The following is an 18,303-nucleotide window of genomic DNA, read 5'->3' on the forward strand; positions in this document are numbered from 1 at the left end:
CCACTTGAACGGGTTCATCAGGCTCTAGGTGCGCCAGCTTGAGCCGGTCGACCGACACCTTGTCAGTTCTGCCACCCACTTCGAGGAGGAAGAACTTGTTCCCCGTCTGGAGTACCTTGTAGGGTCCGTCTTATGGGGGCCGTAGAGGTCCTCGGTGGGCGTCATGGCGCATGAAAACAAATTTGGCCATGTGCAGGCTAGGTGGTACGCGGGTTGCTGGTTCGCCGTGCCGGCCGGTGGGTACCGGAGCGAACTGTTGTGCTCGGTTGGCGAAAGCGCGGCATTGCTGGTCAGCCGACCAGGGGGTCGTGGCGGTGGGCAGGAACTCTCCGGGTACGCGCAGCGGCTGGCCGTACATGAGTTCCGCCGCCGAGGCTTGCAGGTCTTCCTTGACCGCGGAGCGTAGGCCAAGTAGCACCCACGGGAGGCGGTCGATCCAAGCCTCATCCTCGAGGCTGGCGCGGAGGGACGCCTTCATGGACCTGTGGAATCGCTTGCACAGTCCGTTGGCTTGGGGGTGGTAAGCCGTGGTGCGGTGAACGGCCACCCCGAGGTTTCGGGCGATGGCGGCCCACAGATCAGAGGTGAACTGCGGGCCTCTATCCGACGTCATGTCGGAGGGGACGCCGAACCGAGCGACCCAGGTACCGATGAACGCCCTCGCGATGTCGGCGGTGGTGGTGGACGTCAGTGGAATGGCCTCGGGCCAGCGGGTGGTACGGTCCACGATTGTCAGCAGGTGCGTGTGACCTTGTGATGGCGGCAGGGGGCCGATGAGGTCGATGTGGACGTGGTCAAACCTTCTTTCTGGCACGGTGAACTCCTCGAGTGGGGCTTTGACGTGCTGGTGAATTTTGGCACGCTGGCAAGCTATGCAGGATCTGGACCAGACGCGCACATCTTTGCGCAGGCCGCGCCAGACAAATTGGTTGGCCACCAGTCTAATGGACGCGCGGGTGCCGGGGTGTGAGAGGCCGTGGACGATGTCGAACACCCGTTTTCGCCAGGACGCCGGGGCGGGGTTGCGCCAAGGAGGTGTCGCATTTGACTGTGACGGCGGACGGGCCGCAGGCGACGTCGGTCAGTCGCAGCCCTGGGAGGGTTGTGGGCGCGGAGAGCAGATCGGGGTCGGTGCATTGCTCCACTGCCAGTTGAGCATAGTCCACTGCCAGTTGGACGGCGGGGCGGGATAGGCAGTCGGCCACCACGTTGTCTCGACCGGAGACGTGCCGGATGTCCGTGGTGAATTCGGACACCGCGGCGAGCTGGCGTTGTTGCCTGGCTGACCACGGGTCTGCAGATTTCGCCATCGCGAATGTCAGGGGTTTGTGGTCGACAAACGCGGTGAAGGGGCGGCCCTCCAGAAGAAATCTAAAATGGCGGACTGCCAGGTACAGTGCGAGGAGCTCGCGGTCAAAGGCGCTGTATTTGGCCTCCGGGGGGCGCAGTTGGCGGCTGAAAAAGGCCAGCGGTTGCCAGGTCCCGTCGACCCACTGTTCGCACACGGCGCCGACCGCGTGGTTGGAGGCGTCCGTGGTGAGGGCCACCCTGGCGTTGGGCTGTGGGTGAGCGAGCATGGTGGCGTCGGCGAGCGCCTTTTTGGTCGAGTCAAAAGCGGTCAACATGTCCGCTGACCACTCGATCGCCATTCTGTCTTTCTTACCCCGGAGGGCTTCGTATAGGGGCCGCATGAGGAAGGCCGCTCCGGGAATGAAGCGGTTGCGTGCTGGTGTGGTGAGGGCTGGGAACTCAGCCAGGAGTGCTGAGTAGTCGTCCGTTGAGCGGGCGCGGCACTGCCACGCCATTTTGGCGGGTTGGGGGGGGCATGGCGCCCGGGATAGGTGACATGGTGTTCATGTCCACGAGGCGGCGCCGAGGCATGTCGACCAACAGGCCGTGGGCGCACAGGAAATCCGCACCGAGGAGCGGGGAGAGCACCTTGGCGGTGATAAACTCCCAGTGGTAGCGGCGGCCTGCGAGGTCGATGGTGACGGTGCGGGTGCCGTACGTCCGGATGTCGGTGCCGTTGGCGGCAGCCAGCGCAGGGCCGCGGCCGCCTCGCTGGATCTCGAGGGCGGATGCGGGGATGATGCTGCGCTGCGCGCCTGTGTCGCATAGGAAACGGCGTCCGGAGGCGCTGTCCGTAATGTACAGCAGCGCGCCTGCTTGCCCCACGGCCATCGTGTAGGCCGGTGTGGGGGCGGTTGGAAACGTGCAGGGATGGCTGCAGCGGCGTGCCCGTGCGCCGAACCGGGTATGGAAGTAGCAGTAGCCCTGGGTCGGGGGGCTTGGGGGACGTGGGGGCCTGGGGGGCCTCGTGGCCGAGCTGTGTGGCCGCGCAATAGAGGGTGGAGCGCGCGCCGACGCTGCGGAGGCCAGGTCGGGGGTGATGGCGTGGTTGGAGCCGGCGGACAGGAGCTTATCGGCTTCGTCGGCCAGGACCTCGAGGTCCGTGAGGCTGGACGCCACGATCGCCGGGCGGATGCTGGGAGGTAGTTGGCGGATAAAGAGCGTGCGGAAGAGGGAGCCGGGCGGTTTCTCGTCGGTCAGAGCAAGCATGTGTGAGAGCAAGTCTGACGGCGTGGAGTCACCGAGGCCCGGGAGGTCGAGGAGGTGGCAGTTGCGCAAAAATTGGGAGGCTGTGAATTTTTTAAGGAGCGCGGCCTTGAGATGTGCGTACTTGCCTTCCTCCGAAGGGTTTTGTAGTTGTGGTAAACCACTGTAGTTCACTGTGTTCACTGTTGTTGTTGTTGTTGTTGTCGTTCACTCTTGTTTCACTGTTATGCCTGACTATGCCTCAGCTGACTCCGCCCCTGGGCTACCGAGTATAAGAGCGGCCGTATGGCAGCTCCTGGCATTCGGTCGTCCACTAGAGGCATAGTCCTGATCTGTCTGAAGTGCAATTCAGTAGTTAATAAAAGCCTGTTGTTCTGAACTCTGCCTAGCCTTTTATTAGAATTGATAGCGCATCAATTTTATTAACTACTGAAAAAAAAAACGATGCTGCAGATTCTTAAGATCAAGTGCCTGGAACTCGACCCGCAAGAACCGGACTCGACTGCTAAGTTCTCGCACTGGCTGCACTGTTTTGAGTCCTTTCTGACTGCATCCGGCGAGACCGTCGCTGCCGATGCCGACAAGCTCAGGGTGCTGAACTCTAAAGTAAACCACCGAGCTTTTGCCCTTATCCGGGACGCTACGAGCTACCAGGGGGCTATCGACATCTTGAAGGAGCAATACGCACGCCCGGTCAACTATGTTTAAGCCAGACATCTCCTGGGGTCTCGCAAACAACAGCCCGGGGAACCCACAGAAGCATACATACGGGCGCTGAAGGAACTCGGCCGAGCCTGCGAATGCAAGCAAGTAACAGCCACGGAACATACGGAGGAGCTCATCCGGGACGCCCTCGTGGCGGGCCTCAGGTCCACTCACACACGGCAGCGACTGCTGGAAAGTAGCGAGCTCGACCTGAAGAAGGCGATTTCACTCACCCTCTCGTTGGACGTAGCCCACCGGAACATGGAGGCCTACTCCCCGGACCGCGCGGCCGCCTCATGGATGCCGCAGCCGCCGCCACCTTGGGACGCGGCGCCGCCACGGGCCCTGGCCTCAACTGCTGCAGCGATGTCCCGCCCGAGCCAGAAATGTTATTTCTGTGGCCAAACCAAACACCCCAGGGCGCGCTGCCCGGCGAAAAACGCTGTCTGCTCTGCCTGCGGTAAGAAGGGACACTACGCTGGCGTCTGCAGAAGCCAGAAGACCCCTACCTCCAGCAGCGCCGCGTGCGATTCGTAGGAGCGGCCATTTTGCCTCCCTCCAGCCTCGTGGGGATCGGGATCGTCATGGGCGCCGCCATTTTGTCCTTCCTCTCCGACGCCGCCATCTTGTCTGCCATTCTGCCAACGGGCCCCCGACTCACCCACCGCCGCCTCACCGGGGTTCTACAGCGACGCTACCGACTCCACAGCGGCCTCCATCACGCTGGATCAATCCAGACCCCATCAGCTAGCCAGGTCCACGATGGACATCCAGGTAAATGGCCGCGCCACAACTTGCCTTTTTGATTCCGGGAGCACGGAGAGCTTCATACACCCTGATACAGTACGGCGCTATTCTCTCTCGGTCCGGCCAACGCGCCATCGGATCTCCATGGCCTCGAAATCCCACTCAGCAGACGTCGGCGGCTACTGCGTAGTGACCCTCTCGGTGAAGGGCTCCGTATATAAAAATGTAAAGCTCTTCGTCCTGCCACATCTCTGCGCTGCCGTTCTACTGGGGTTGGACTTTCATTGTCACTTTAAGAGTGTCACCTTGACATACGGTGGACCTTTTCCCCCACTCACTGTCTGCAACCAGCAGTTTTTAAATAGCCCACCGCGCCCCACCTGTAGCCTCTCCACCCTCAAAATCACACCCCCCCCCCTGTTCGCCAACCTCACCCGCGACTGCAAGCCTATCGCCACAAAGAGCAGGCGATACAGCACCGGGGACAGATCCTTCATAAGATCTGAGGTGACGCGGCTCCTGAAAGAGGGGATTATTGAGGATAGTACCAGCCCCTGGCGAGCCCAGGTGGTAGTCGTTAAGACCGGCAACAAGCAGCGCCTGGTCATCGACTACAGCCAGACTATCAACAAGTACACCCAGTTGGACGCATACCCCCTCCCCCGCATAGCCGATATGGTTAATAAGATAGCGCAATACCGCGTTTTCTCGACCATTGACCTCAAGGCAGCATACCACCAAATCCCTATCCGCCCTGAGGACCGCCAGTACACAGCTTTCGAGGCAAACGGCCGCCTTTTTCACTTCCTCAGGGTTCCTTTTGGCGTCACCAACGGTGTCTCCGTCTTCCAGAGGGAGATGGACCGGATGGTCGACGAGAATGCGTTACAGGCCACGTTTCCCTACCTAGACAACGTGACCATCTGCGGCCATGACCTGCAGGACCATGACGCCAATCTTGATAAGTTCCTCCGCACGGCCCAACTCCTAAACCTCACGTACAACAAGGAAAAGTGCATATTCCGCACAGCCCGCCTCGCTATCCTTGGTTGCGTGGTGAAACACGGAGTCATCAGTCCTGACCCTGACCGGATGCGCCCGTTGATGGAACTTCCCCTGCCCCACTGTCTCAAGGCCCTCAAAAGGTGCCTGGGCTTCTTTTCCTATTACGCCCAGTGGGTCCCTCATTATGCGGACAAAGCCCGTCCACTTATCAAGTCCACTTCCTTCCCCCTGACGGCGGAGGCCCACTTAGCCTTTCACCGTATAAAAGATGACATTGCCAAGGCCACCATGCACTCGGTAGACGAGTCCATCCCCTTCCAGGTGGAGAGCGATGCATCCGACTTCGCCCTGGCCGCTACCCTTAACCAGGCGGGAAGACCCGTGGCCTTCTTTTCACGAACCCTCCAGGGCTCCGAACTCAGACACTCCTCTGTGGAAAAGGAGGCCCAGGCCATTGTGGAGGCGGTGCGCCACTGGCGGCACTACCTGGCTGGAAAACGATTTACCCTGCTTACTGACCAGCGTTCAGTTGCTTTCATGTTCAACAACAAGCAGAGGGGTAAAATCAAAAATGACAAGATTTTGAGGTGGAGAATCGAACTTTCCACCTACAATTACGACATCTTGTACCGGCCAGGGAAACTCAACGAACCCTCAGACGCTCTATCGCGAGGCACATGCGCCACCGCGCAGATCGATAGACTACGGGGCCTCCACAACGACCTCTGCCACCCGGGGGTCACCAGGTTCTTCCATTTCATTAAGGGCCGCAACCTGCCTTACTCCATCGAGGAGGTCAGGACCATAACCAGGAGCTGCCCAGTCTGTGCAGAGTGCAAGCCGCGCTTCTATACGCCGGACAGAGCAAACCTGATCAAGGCCACCCGCCCTTTTGAGCGCCTGAGTATCGACTTTAAAGGGCCCCTCCCCTCCTCTGACCGTAATGTGTACTTCCTCAACATAGTTGATGAGTACTCCCTTTTCCCTTTTGCCATCCCCTGCCCGGACACGACCACCGCTACGGTCATTAAATGCCTGCACAACCTCTTTGCTCTGTTCGGTTTTCCCAGCTATATTCATAGCGACCGGGGCTCGTCCTTCATGAGCGACGAACTCCGTCAGTACCTGCTCATGAGAGGTATTGCCTCAAGCCGGACCACCAGCTACAACCCCCGGGGGAACGGACAGGTTGAAAGAGAGAACGCGACGGTCTGGAAGGCGGCCCTCCTAGCCTTAAAATCTAGGGGCCTTCCGACCTCCCGTTGGCAGGATGTCCTACCCGATGCGCTCCACTCCATCCGGTCACTGCTGTGTACAGCCACCAACGCAACCCCCCATGAGCGAATGTTTGTTTTTCCCCGGAGGTCCACATCCGGTAACTCACTACCACACTGGCTGACGTCCCCAGGGCCCGTCCTGCTGAGGAAGCATGTAAGGTCCCACAAAATGGCTCCCCTGGTAGAGAAGGTTCACCTCCTCCATGCCAACCCCCAGTACGCCTACGTGGCATACCCGGACGGGCGGGAGGACACAGTCTCCATTAGAGATCTGGCACCCTCGGGGTCCACTGACCCGCCACCATTGCCCCCCACCACGACCCCCTCCGACACGGCCCAAAATTCAGTAGACCCAATTCTCACCCCTGTCCATTCCACCCCAGTAGACGGCATGCCGCGCCCCCAGGACCAGCCGGAGCCCACTCGCCCACCCAACACCAAAGGGGACGATACGCCGGTGCTGGACCCCGCTCAAGACGCGTCGTGGGAAGCTGTACCATCGCAACCGTCGCCACGAAGATCTCGACGGCAAACGAGGCCGCCCGACAGACTCGCCTACTCGAACTTTTGATACACTTCACCCCGCCGGACTTAATTTTAAACGAGGGGTGAATGTGGTAAACCACTGTAGTTCACTGTGTTCACTGTTGTTGTTGTTGTTGTTGTCGTTCACTCTTGTTTCACTGTTATGCCTGACTATGCCTCAGCTGACTCCGCCCCTGGGCTACCGAGTATAAGAGCGGCCGCATGGCAGCTCCTGGCATTCGGTCGTCCACTAGAGGCATAGTCCTGATCTGTCTGAAGTGCAATTCAGTAGTTAATAAAAGCCTGTTGTTCTGAACTCTGCCTAGCCTTTTATTAGAATTGATAGCGCATCAGTAGTGTTGTCCAGACTTTCGTGATTGTGGAGCTGCCCAGGGAGGCGAGGAGGTAGTCGTACATCGTTGCGTCGGCGGTGATGCCGCGGAGTCGGAATTGCGATTCGGCTTGAAGGAACCAGGCGGTGGCTAGGTTCTCCCAGAACTCTGGCAGCTTCACAGAAACTGTGTTTGTGTCAGCCATGGTTACGCTTAGGAGTCGTCCTGAGCATCGGGGTCACCAATGTAGGAGTCTACCTACTCCTAGCAAAAAATACTGAACTCGGAGGTGTTCAACAGAAAAGGTTTAATTCTTGAGACTGCATGTTGAACACAACACAAAATGGCGTCAGAGCCTACACCAAGCATGACTGCCTTTCATCAGTCCACAGCTTCGACTGCTCCTCCCCCGCTCTGGGCTTAACTATGTTGCAGATCGAGTTTCTTAAAGGTGCGATCCTTCTTAAAGGCATGACGCCTGATTTATAGTCTACGGACCGAAAAGCGGATTGTGTCCTTTCTGTGGTCGGTACGTCACACAACCACCTTTTTTGAACAGTGGGGTAACATTAGCTACCCTCCAATCCATGGGAACTGTTCCAGAGTCGATAGAATTTTGGAAAATGACCAGCAATGCATCTACTATTTCTGGGGCCACTTCCTTAAGTACCCTAGGATGTAGATTATCAGGCCCTGGGGATTTATCGGCATTCAATCCCGTCAATTTCCCTAACACCATTTCCCTACAAATACTGATTTCTTTCAGTTCCTCCCTCTCATTAGACCCTATGTTCCCCGACATCTCTGGGAGGTTATTTGTGTCCTCCTTTGTGAAGACAGAACCAAAGTATGTATTTAATTGGTCTGCCATTTCTTTGTTCCCCATTATAAATTCCCCTGATTCTGACTGCAAGGGACCTTACAGTCAGTTTTTATGTTCTCTGCAGGCTTACTCGCATACTCTATTTTCCCCCTCTTAATGAATCCCTTTGTCCTCCTTTGCTGAATCCTAAGCTGAATCCTAAGCTGCTTCCAATCCTCAGGATTACTGTTTTTTCTGGCCAATTTATATGTCCTCTCCTTGGCTCTTATGCTATCCCTAATTTCCCTGGTTAGCCACGGTAGAGTCACCTTTTTGTTTTATTTTTATGCCAAACAGGGATGAAGAAATTCTGTAGTTCATCCATGCGATCTTTGAATGTTTGCCATTGCCTATCCACTGTCAACCCTTTGAGTAACATTCCCCAATCAATCCTACCCAACTCGTGCCTCATACCTTCATAGTTTCCTTTATTTAAATTCAGGACCCTAGTCTCTGAGTCAACTACTTTACTCTCCATCTTAATGAAGAATTCCATCATATTATGATCGCTCCTCCCCAAGGGGCCTCGCACAACAAGATTGCTAATTAATCCTTTCTCATTACATAATACCCAGTCTAAGATGGCCTGGTCTCTTGTTGGTTCCTCGACATATTGGTCCAGGAAACCATCCCGTATACACTCCAGAAATTCCTCCTCCACAGTATTGTTACTAATTTGGTTAGCCCAATCTATATGTAGATTAAAGTCACCCATGATAATTGCTGTGCCCTTATTGCACGCGTCTCTAATTTCCCGTTTAATGCCATCCCCAACATCAGCATTACTGTTTGGGGGTCTGTATACCACTCCCACTAATATTTTCTGTCCCTTGATATTCCTCAGTTCTACCCATATAGATTCCACATCATCAGAGCTAATATCCTTCCTTACAATTGTGTTAATCCCCTCTTTAACCAGCAAAGCTACCCCACCTCCTTTTCCTTTTTGCCTGTCCTTGCTGAATATTGAATACCCCTGGATGTTGAGTTCCCAGCTGTAGTGTATGTGCCTTTAAGAGCCCCAGGTGTGCTGTGGTGCCGGTGATTGCCACTCGGGCTATATAAGCCTGTGTATTGTGTATATCCGTTAGAACCCCCCCCCAGACTTTGCTTAGTAAATACCTATGAACCAACTCCTGTCTTCAGTGTCTTTATCAACACACGGACACTACAGTGGCGACGAAGTGGAAATGGACTTACCTGCAATTCGGCAGCACCTCAAGGGCATCGATTCCTCGGGCGTCCTGAAGACTCAAGGAAGTGAGAGAAGCTGTGGTTTCACCAGCTGGCCAAGCTGGTGGCAGGTACTGCGCTAATCCTTCCTGGGCGTCAGGCTGGGGCTTCAGTGGCTGGCTCTACAACTGAGACAGGCAGCGAAATCGGAGGCAAGCAATAATGGACTGGGAGGGAGCACCCGGGAGACGGCCGGCGCGGCAAGCAGGTCAGCGTTCAGACCTGGAGAGAAACTCCGGCGGGAACGAGTCTCCAACAATAAATAAAAAAATAAAACAAACGGAAACCGCAGTAAACAGCGTTGTCATCGGCAGCAGCAGCGGGAAAGCACGGGAATCACCATATCTTTTCTACAGAAAAGAAAGAAAAGCGCGGGAAGCGCCATATCTTTTCTAAGATGCCTAATTTTGGCAATATTGATGTTTTTGATAACGAGATAGAGGATTGGACCACATATGTGGAAAGAGTGGAGGTATATTGCACCGCAAATGGAATAGAAGATGAAAAAAAAGCTTCAGTACTTCTGGATCTAATGGGCGCAAAGACATACAAGCTGTTACGAAACTTAATCACTCTAGCCGAACCGATGGACAAGAATTTTAAGGAGGTTGTTGATACCCTACACTGCCAATTCGAGGCAGGGCTGGCAGATTCTCTGCGAGACAAATTCGTCTGCGATCCCCTAAGTGTAGAAACACAAAAAAAAGCTATCTTCTGAGAAAAATTTAACACTGGACAAGGCTTTCAGTGCAATAGGAGCTGCAACAGGAGCTGCAGAGATACAGCAAAGGCCACAGGACTTCGGCACCCATGAAATGACACGGGGTTTCGAGAGATGTTATTGCTGCGGCAGATCCACCCATGACCAGAGGGACTGCTGGTTCAAGGAAAAAGCATGCAGGCGATGCGGAAAGATGGGACACATTCCACGTGTGTGCCGATCTGAAAACAAAAAATCCACTAACAGGAAAAGAATCAATAAGGAAAAGCACAGAAAGGTACAAATGATGACGGACAGTAGCTCCGAAGACCAGAAGAGCGATAGCGACTCCGGGAACAAGAGACTAAGCTCTCTCAAATTACATAATGTAATTGCCAAAGAAGATTACCAGACCATTTGGGTTACCCTCACAATAGCAGGGTCCCCAGTTAAAATGGAGCTAGATACAGGATCAGCTCTGACCGTCATAAATCGACGGGATTACGAGCGGCTATTTCCGCATATACCTTTAAAAGACACATCCATTATCTTGAAAACATATACGGGGCAGAAAGTATACCCCAAAGGAAAAATAAGGGTGCCTGTTGTATACAATGGCAAGGAAATACAGAAGTTGTATTTATACGTTCTACAAGATGGTGGTCTACCGCTGTTGGGACGTGAATGGATCAGAAAAATACGTTTAGACTGGCACTCCATTCAGGCACTGACGGTGGCCAGTAAGGAAAAAAATGATGATGACGTCATATCTGAACGATTAAAAGACATCTTGGCCAACGCCAAGGAAGTGTTTCAAGAGAAACTAGGAACCTTGAAAGGCATCACCGCCTCAATAAAAGTGGAAGATGCAGCAATTCCCAAGTTTTTTAAGGCAAGACCGGTGCCATACGCAATTCGTCCAGCAGTCGAGGCAGAGCTGGAGAATTTGGAAAAGGCAGGTGTATTATCTAAAATAGATTGGAGCGAGTTGGCAACACCCATCGTCCCAGTCATGAAGAAAGCATTGAAGAATGATAAATCTGAAGAACAGAGAAAAATTCGCATCTGTGGAGACTTCAAGGTGACTGTAAACCCGGTCCTTCACACGGTACAGTATCCTCTTCCGAGGATAGAAGATATTTTCGCCTCACTATCCGGAGGGAAACGTTTCACCAAAATTGACTTGGCACAGGCATATCTACAAATGGAAGGTTGAAGAGGCCTCTAAAAAATATCTCACGATAAATACACACAAAGGTCTGTACCAGTACAATCGACTGGTTTTCGGAGTATCAGAATCACAGAAACCTCACAGTACAGATAGAGGCCATTTCGGCCCATCAAGCCTGCACCGACACATATCCCACCCGATCCCCGTAACCCCTACACCAACACGTATCCCACCCTATCCCTGTAACCCCATGTATTTAATCCCCCTAACACTAAGAGTCAATTTTTATCATAGCCAATCAACCTAACCTGCACATCTTTGGACTGTGGGAGGAAACCAGAGCACCCGGAGAAAACCCACGCAAACACGGGGAGAATGTGCAAACTCCACACAGACAGTCACCCAAGGCTGGATTTGAACCCGGGTCCCTGGCGCTGTGAGGCAACAGTGCTAACCATTATGCCACCGTGCATCCGCTCCAGCTATCTGGCAAAGAGCTATGGAGCAAGTCCTCCAAGGGATTCCGGGGACTCAATGCTACCTAGATGACATCCTTGTAACAGGAGAAAATGACAACGAGCACCTTGCCAATTTAGAGCAGGTGCTCACTAGGCTGAGAGAACGGGGCCTACGAGCAAATCGCCCCAAGTGCGAGTTTTTCCGAAATCAAATATCATATTGTGGCCACATAATAAATAAGGAAGGGTTGCATAAGTCACCTGAAAAAATTGAGGCGGTCATAAAAGCCCCAGCACCTGAAAATGTTTCACAATTAAGGTCGTTCCAGGGATTAATAAATTACTATCATAAATTTTTACCGAACTTATCAACTCTTCTACACCCTCTTAATGAACTGCTACAAACAGGAGTAATTTGGAAATGGAACGAAGACTGCAAAAGTGCCTTCCATAAATGCAAAGACTTAATCACATCCAAAGAAGTTTTGGCTCATTACAACCCATCACTGCCAATCAGACTGGCGTGCGATGCATCCCCTTATGGCATAGGAGCAGTATTATCGCATAAATTCCCTGATGGCTCGGAACGGCCGATAGCTTTTGCGTCACGCTCATTGAACTCAGCTGAGCGTAACTATGCCCAAATCGACAGGGAAGCACTCAGCCTGGTATGGGGAGTAAAGAAATTCAACCATTACCTACACGGACAAAAATTTACCTTGTTGACTGACCATCAACCCCTCATCTCCATATTCAACCCTAAAAAGGGTGTTCCCATTATGACACCGCAAAGGCTACAGAGGTGGTCCCTTTTTCTAGGGGCACACCAATACAACATAGAATACAAAGGGTCAAAACAGCATGGGAATGCTGACGGTTTATCGTGCCTACCGTTGCCAATGGTAGAAGAGGCACCTACAGTAGACCCAATGGAGATGTTCCACTCTACCATAGTGGAATGTCTACCAGTAACAAATTCTGCCATTGAAAGGGAAACGAGAAATGACCCGACTCTTTCACGGGTCTACGATTTAACAGTGAAGGGATGGCCAGCACATGGCGAACCACTGTTGCCAGCATTCTCGCAAAGAAGAGAACAGCTGTCAGTGTGCCGAGGAACCTTGATGTGTGGATCCAGAGTGGTGATTCCACCCAAACTCCAGGATAAAGTGCTAAAGGAGCTTCACGAGGGGCATCTGGGTGGAGTGAAAATGAAGAACCTAGCCAGGGCATTTGTATGGTGGCCAGGTATCGATGGAGACATCGAAGAAATGACCAAGAGCTGCCTAGGATGCCAGAAGGTCCAAAACACTCCACCACAAGCCCCTCTACATCCATGGGAGTGGCCCTCATCTCCCTGGCAAAGGGTACACATCGACTTTGCTGGTCCATTTATGGACTCAATGTTCTTAATCGTGGTTGATGCACACTCCAAGTGGCCGGAGGTAATAAAGATGTCCTCCACCACCACGGACCATATTTGCCGGGAATGGGCTGCCGGAACAGATCTGTTCTGATAATGGACCGCAATTTGTGTCCGAAGAATTCAGAAAGTTCTTAAAAAACAATGGGGTTAAGCACTACACGTCCGCCCCATACCATCCCGCCACCAATGGATTGGCTGAAAGGTTTATCCAGACCTTCAAGAAGGCCATAAAGGCCATGGGTAATGAAGACATAAAACTTCAGCACAAGGTGGATAACTTCTTATTCGCATACAGGAATGCAACGCATATGGTTACCAACCAAACTCCCGCCATGATGTTCTTCAATAGAAACCTAAGATGCCGGCTGGATTTGGTCAAGCCCAACATCAGAAGGGACGTGGAGAACCGGCAGTTTCAAGGCATGAATGAAAGGCCAACTAGAACCTTCCAGGTAGGTCAACAAGTTTAGGCTCGGGACTACCGTACCGAGAAATGGCAGCCTGGAACTATCTGCACACGACTAGGACCACTGATGTATACCGTGGACATCGGAGAAAGCATAATAAGGCGCCATGCTGACCAAATCATAAATTCATCCGAAAAGGGACAACCTACACCACAACTCTATACATCTAACGATGAAGTAGAGATACCCATATCTACCTCCGATCCGGTGATACTGGAACCCGATGAACCCGACACTGGCATTCAAGCCGAATCAGCCTTGCCAGAAGAACCTGATACACCACCAGAAAGTACTACACCCCCGAGGCGTTATCCGGACCGAGTCAGGAAGCCTCCTGAGAGACTGACTTATAATTAATTAACTACAGCAATGTATATTATTTTGCTTATAACATGTAAATTAATAATGACTTAAAATATGATGTACTGGTTAGCTAAAAGGGGAGGAATTGTAGTGTATGTGCCTTTAAGAGCCCCAGGTATGCTGTGGTGCCGGTGATTGCCACTTGGGCTATATAAGCCTGTGTATTGTGTATATCCGTTAGAACCCCCCCCAGACTTTGCTTAGTAAATACCTATGAACCAACTCCTGTCTTCAGTGTCTTTATCAACACACGGACACTACACCAGCCTTGGTCACCCTGGAGCCATGTTTCCGTAATCCCAATCATATCATATCCGTTTACCTCTATTTGCGCAGCTAATTCATCCACCTTATTATGAATGCTCCTCGCATTAAGACACAAAGCCTTCAGGCTTGTTTTTTTAACACTCTTAGACCTTTCAGAATTATTATTTACTGTGGCCATGTTTGATTTGATCTGTTAATGATTATGTTTCTGCCCCCTTGTTCTAGACTCACCCACAAGTGGAAACAGTTTCTGCACATCCACCCTAACCAGCATGGTGAAGCTTTGTGGGGTGGGCTGGGGTCAGGTACAGATAGACATATTCCTATGAGGGGGAAAGGAAGGACATCCAAAGCTAGAGCTCCCGGATGACTAAATAAAGGTTAAAATGAGACAGAAAAAGGAGGGTTATGACAATTGTAAGGTTCATGATATAGTAGAGAACCAAGTTGAATACAGTATCATTCTATGATTCTATGATAGACTCATTCCAAACCAGTGAGAGGAGTACCACACACAGTCCCATGCTAAGTGTGTGGGCAAATAGCGCTAAGCTCAATTTAAATGTATTATAATATGTAAATGAAGCTCTTGCTACCTGGGTGAGGCCCCTCGAGCTGGACATCATGTTCCACACAATAAATGATCCGTGCCAGATATTCCAGCCCTGTTCCCTTGTCCCTTCACCCATTCCTGGCCTGGTCCATCAGCCCTACCCACTGCCTAAACATTTCAACTTTTAGCAAACACCTTTCCATCAGGAGCGGCTTAAATCCCGACAGCTCATGCACAGAAGCACTCAGGTCAGAGTCACAAATGTGATTGTACGTTCTTCAGAGCTCAACTAAACACTCACACACACTCACACACAGACACACACACTCACTCACACAGACACACACACAAACTCACACACTCACTCACTCAAACACACACACACAAACTCACACACTCACTCACACAGACACACACACACTCACTCACACAGACACACACACAAATTCACTCACTCACACAGACACACACACACACACACAAACTCACTCACACAGACAGACACACTCACTCACGCACAGACACTCACTCACACACACTCACACACACTCACTCACAGACACACTCACTCACAGGCACACAGACACACACACACTCACACAGACACACACACAGACACACACACACTCACTCACACAGACACACTCACACAGACACACACACACTCACACAGACTCACTCACACAGACACACACACACTCACTCACACAGACACACTCACACAGACACACACACTCACTCACACAGACACACTCACACAGACACACACACTCACTCACACTCACTCACAGACACACACACTCACTCACAGACACACACACTCACTCACACAGACACACACACTCACTCACAGACACACACACTCACTCACACAGACACACTCACTCACACAGACACACACACACTCACTCACACAGACACACACACTCACACAGACACACACACTCACTCACAGACACACACACTCACTCACACAGACACACACACTCACACAGACACAAACACACTCACACACACTCACTCACAGACACACACACTCACACAAACACACTCACACACACTCACTCACAGACACACACACTCACACAGACACACTCACGCAGACGCACACACTCACTCAGACAGACATACTTACTCACACACAGACACACTCACACAGACACACACACAAACTCACTCACACAGACACACACAGACACACACACACAGACAGACAGACACACACTCACACACAGACTCACACTCACACAGACACACACACACTCACTCACTCTCACACACTCACTCACACACACGGCTCTGACGATCCACATTAATATGTGAACGCCCGAGCTCTCTCTCTCTCTCGCTCTGCCTGGTTCCAGGAATCCTGTAAAAAGTTTGTCAGAAGTTGCCCCTCCCGGGCTTCAAGCTCTGAAGGGCAGCACCGACCTGGATCCCGGGCTCTCTCCCCCGGCGCTGGACACGGCTCTCGGGCGGCTCTTCCTCCAGCAATGCCTGTGTCCGGGGGCCGTCTAGCGAGCGCTGGGGCGGGGGATGCGGCTCCGGGCCATGGTGCTGGGATCGCTCGCTGCTCAGCCGCCCGCTCTCGGCGTCTCCCCGTTGCCCGGGTGACAGCGCCTTTTGTTCAGTGCTGAGCTGGGCTGGAGGACTGGACTGGGCTGGGGAGGGCTGGGCTGGAGAGCTGAGGCTGGAGGACTGGGTTGGGGAGGGCTGGGCTGGAGAGCTGGGGCTGGACTGAGCTGGAGGGCTGGGCTGGGCTGGAGAGCTGGGGCTGGGCTGGAGGATTGGACTGGACTGGGGCTGGAGGACTGGGCTGGGGCTGGAGGGCTGGGCTGAAGAACTGGGGCTGGGGCTGGAGAGCTAGGCTGAGCTGGGGCTGGGGCTAGGCGGGGCTTGGGCTGGAGGAGAAATCTTTCTGGCGGAGATGCAAGGATTGGAGGAGGCTCAATTCGCTGCTCACGATGCGGTCTCCTCTACATTGGGGAGACCAAATGCAGATTGGGTGACCGCTTTGTGGAACACCTCCGTTCAGTCCGTAAGGGTGACCCCGAGCTTCTGGTCGCCTGTCATTTTAATTCACCGCTCCATTCCCACTCGGACCTCACCGTCCTTGGCCTCTTGCATTGTTCCACGGAAGCTCAGCGTAAACTCGAGGAACAGCACCTCATCTTCCGATTAGGCACTTTGCAGTCTTCCGGACTCAATATCGAGTTCAACAATTTCAGATCATAACCTCGGCCCCTATTACATTTTTACTTATATTTTTTTCCCACCCCTCTGTTTTGGATCTTCCCTTCCCCCTCTTTCCTTTTTTTTCTCTCTCCCACATGGCAGCTGTCTCCCATCCTGCCAGTACACTTCACACCTAATCTTGCTGTCTTTGGTCTCCACTGTCCTATTACCATCTCGTCTGGTTTTGAATACCTCTTAATGTCTCTTTTACTTCTTTTGTTCTATCGCAGCCCTGCCTTCGATCTATTTTATTTCCTTTCCAGTTTGAAAAAGGGTTAGACCTGAAACGTCGACTCTAATTTCTCTCCACGGATGTTGCCTGGCCTGCTGAGTTTTTCCAGCATTTTCTGTTGTTATTTTGAGAGGAGGCTGCCCTGCCCTGCTCCGCCCTGCCCTGCTCTGCCAGCGAGACTCGCCGACTGGGCTCGGAGCTCACGCTGCGCGGGGCTCGGCGGCAGCCACAATTATTACGTTGCCTCTCACTGCCGGCAGCAATTGTCAAGACACAAACTCACAAAGTGCGTGTTCACCGGCCAGCCCAGGGCCAAGCCCTGACTCGATGCTGCCCGATTGAAGAATCAGATAAAAAGGAAAAGATAAGGGTTGGGCCAGTAATTGCTGGGCTTAGAATAAGGCATTAACCTTAGAATCATAGAGATTTACAGCACAGAAGGAGGCCATTCGGCCCAGCATGTCTGTGCCAGCCGGAAAAGAGCCACCCAGCCTAATCCCTAACCTCGTAGACCATTACTGACTCATTTTAAAAATCCATCAATTTGGGGCTAACTGTGAAATGTGGGACCCACTACTTGCTGTAAAAGTTGACCAAATTTTCCCATCATGCTTCGCCAGGACAAAGACTGGTTGCTGTGAGAACTTTGCAAAATAAACTCTTTGACTTGTAAGCTGTAAAAGCTGCCAATCGTCTTTCAACAGATATGGAAAACAAGCTTATTGAAGTTCTGTGGATCAGACTATTGACCGTGAAATCAGTGCAATAACAGAAACATCTTCAGACTATGGAATGTACCCAGCCTTGAAACCCATGGATGCCTAACGGACTAGTGATAAGAGGGTCTGAGAAACAACTGATGACCATTTTGCCGTGTAGCTAGGGACACGTACCCAGTGGGAGGGTTGCCAATTGTTGGGGTATAAAAGGTGCTGTTTCAAGACCACTCACTCAGGCAACCTAGTCAGCTGCCAGAAATCACAGATCTAGTCACTGCCGGATTGACCACTCGCTGGTGTTAGTACATATGTGGAGTTTTGCTTGAGCTTAAAGCAAAGGGATAGCTCTGTGTATGCTGGTGTATAGTAATTGGGAATTATTATATGCTACATAACTATCGGATGCTTGCTTGTAATCTCTTGCTGATTTTTAAGTAAAAGAAGTTTCACAGATTCATTGGGTTTTGTGT

At 52.3% G+C, this 18,303-nt stretch overlaps 1 protein-coding gene across 1 annotated transcript in view; it reads right to left on the reverse strand.

Moving 5' to 3' along the window:
• LOC147105476 (uncharacterized) overlaps positions 1–16,261 on the reverse strand; it is a 225,548-nt gene extending 209,287 nt beyond the window's left edge. The window contains exon 1 of the mRNA XM_086009876.1: positions 16,079–16,261. The gene's annotated coding sequence lies outside the window, so the exon portion shown is untranslated. The remainder of the gene's footprint in view (positions 1–16,078) is intronic.
• Between the last annotated feature and the right edge of the window lie 2,042 nt (positions 16,262–18,303).

Source organism: Somniosus microcephalus, chromosome 17, assembly GCF_052327205.1.
Source record: "Somniosus microcephalus isolate GS21.2 chromosome 17, FLI_Smic_1.0, whole genome shotgun sequence".
NCBI lineage: Eukaryota > Metazoa > Chordata > Chondrichthyes > Squaliformes > Somniosidae > Somniosus > Somniosus microcephalus.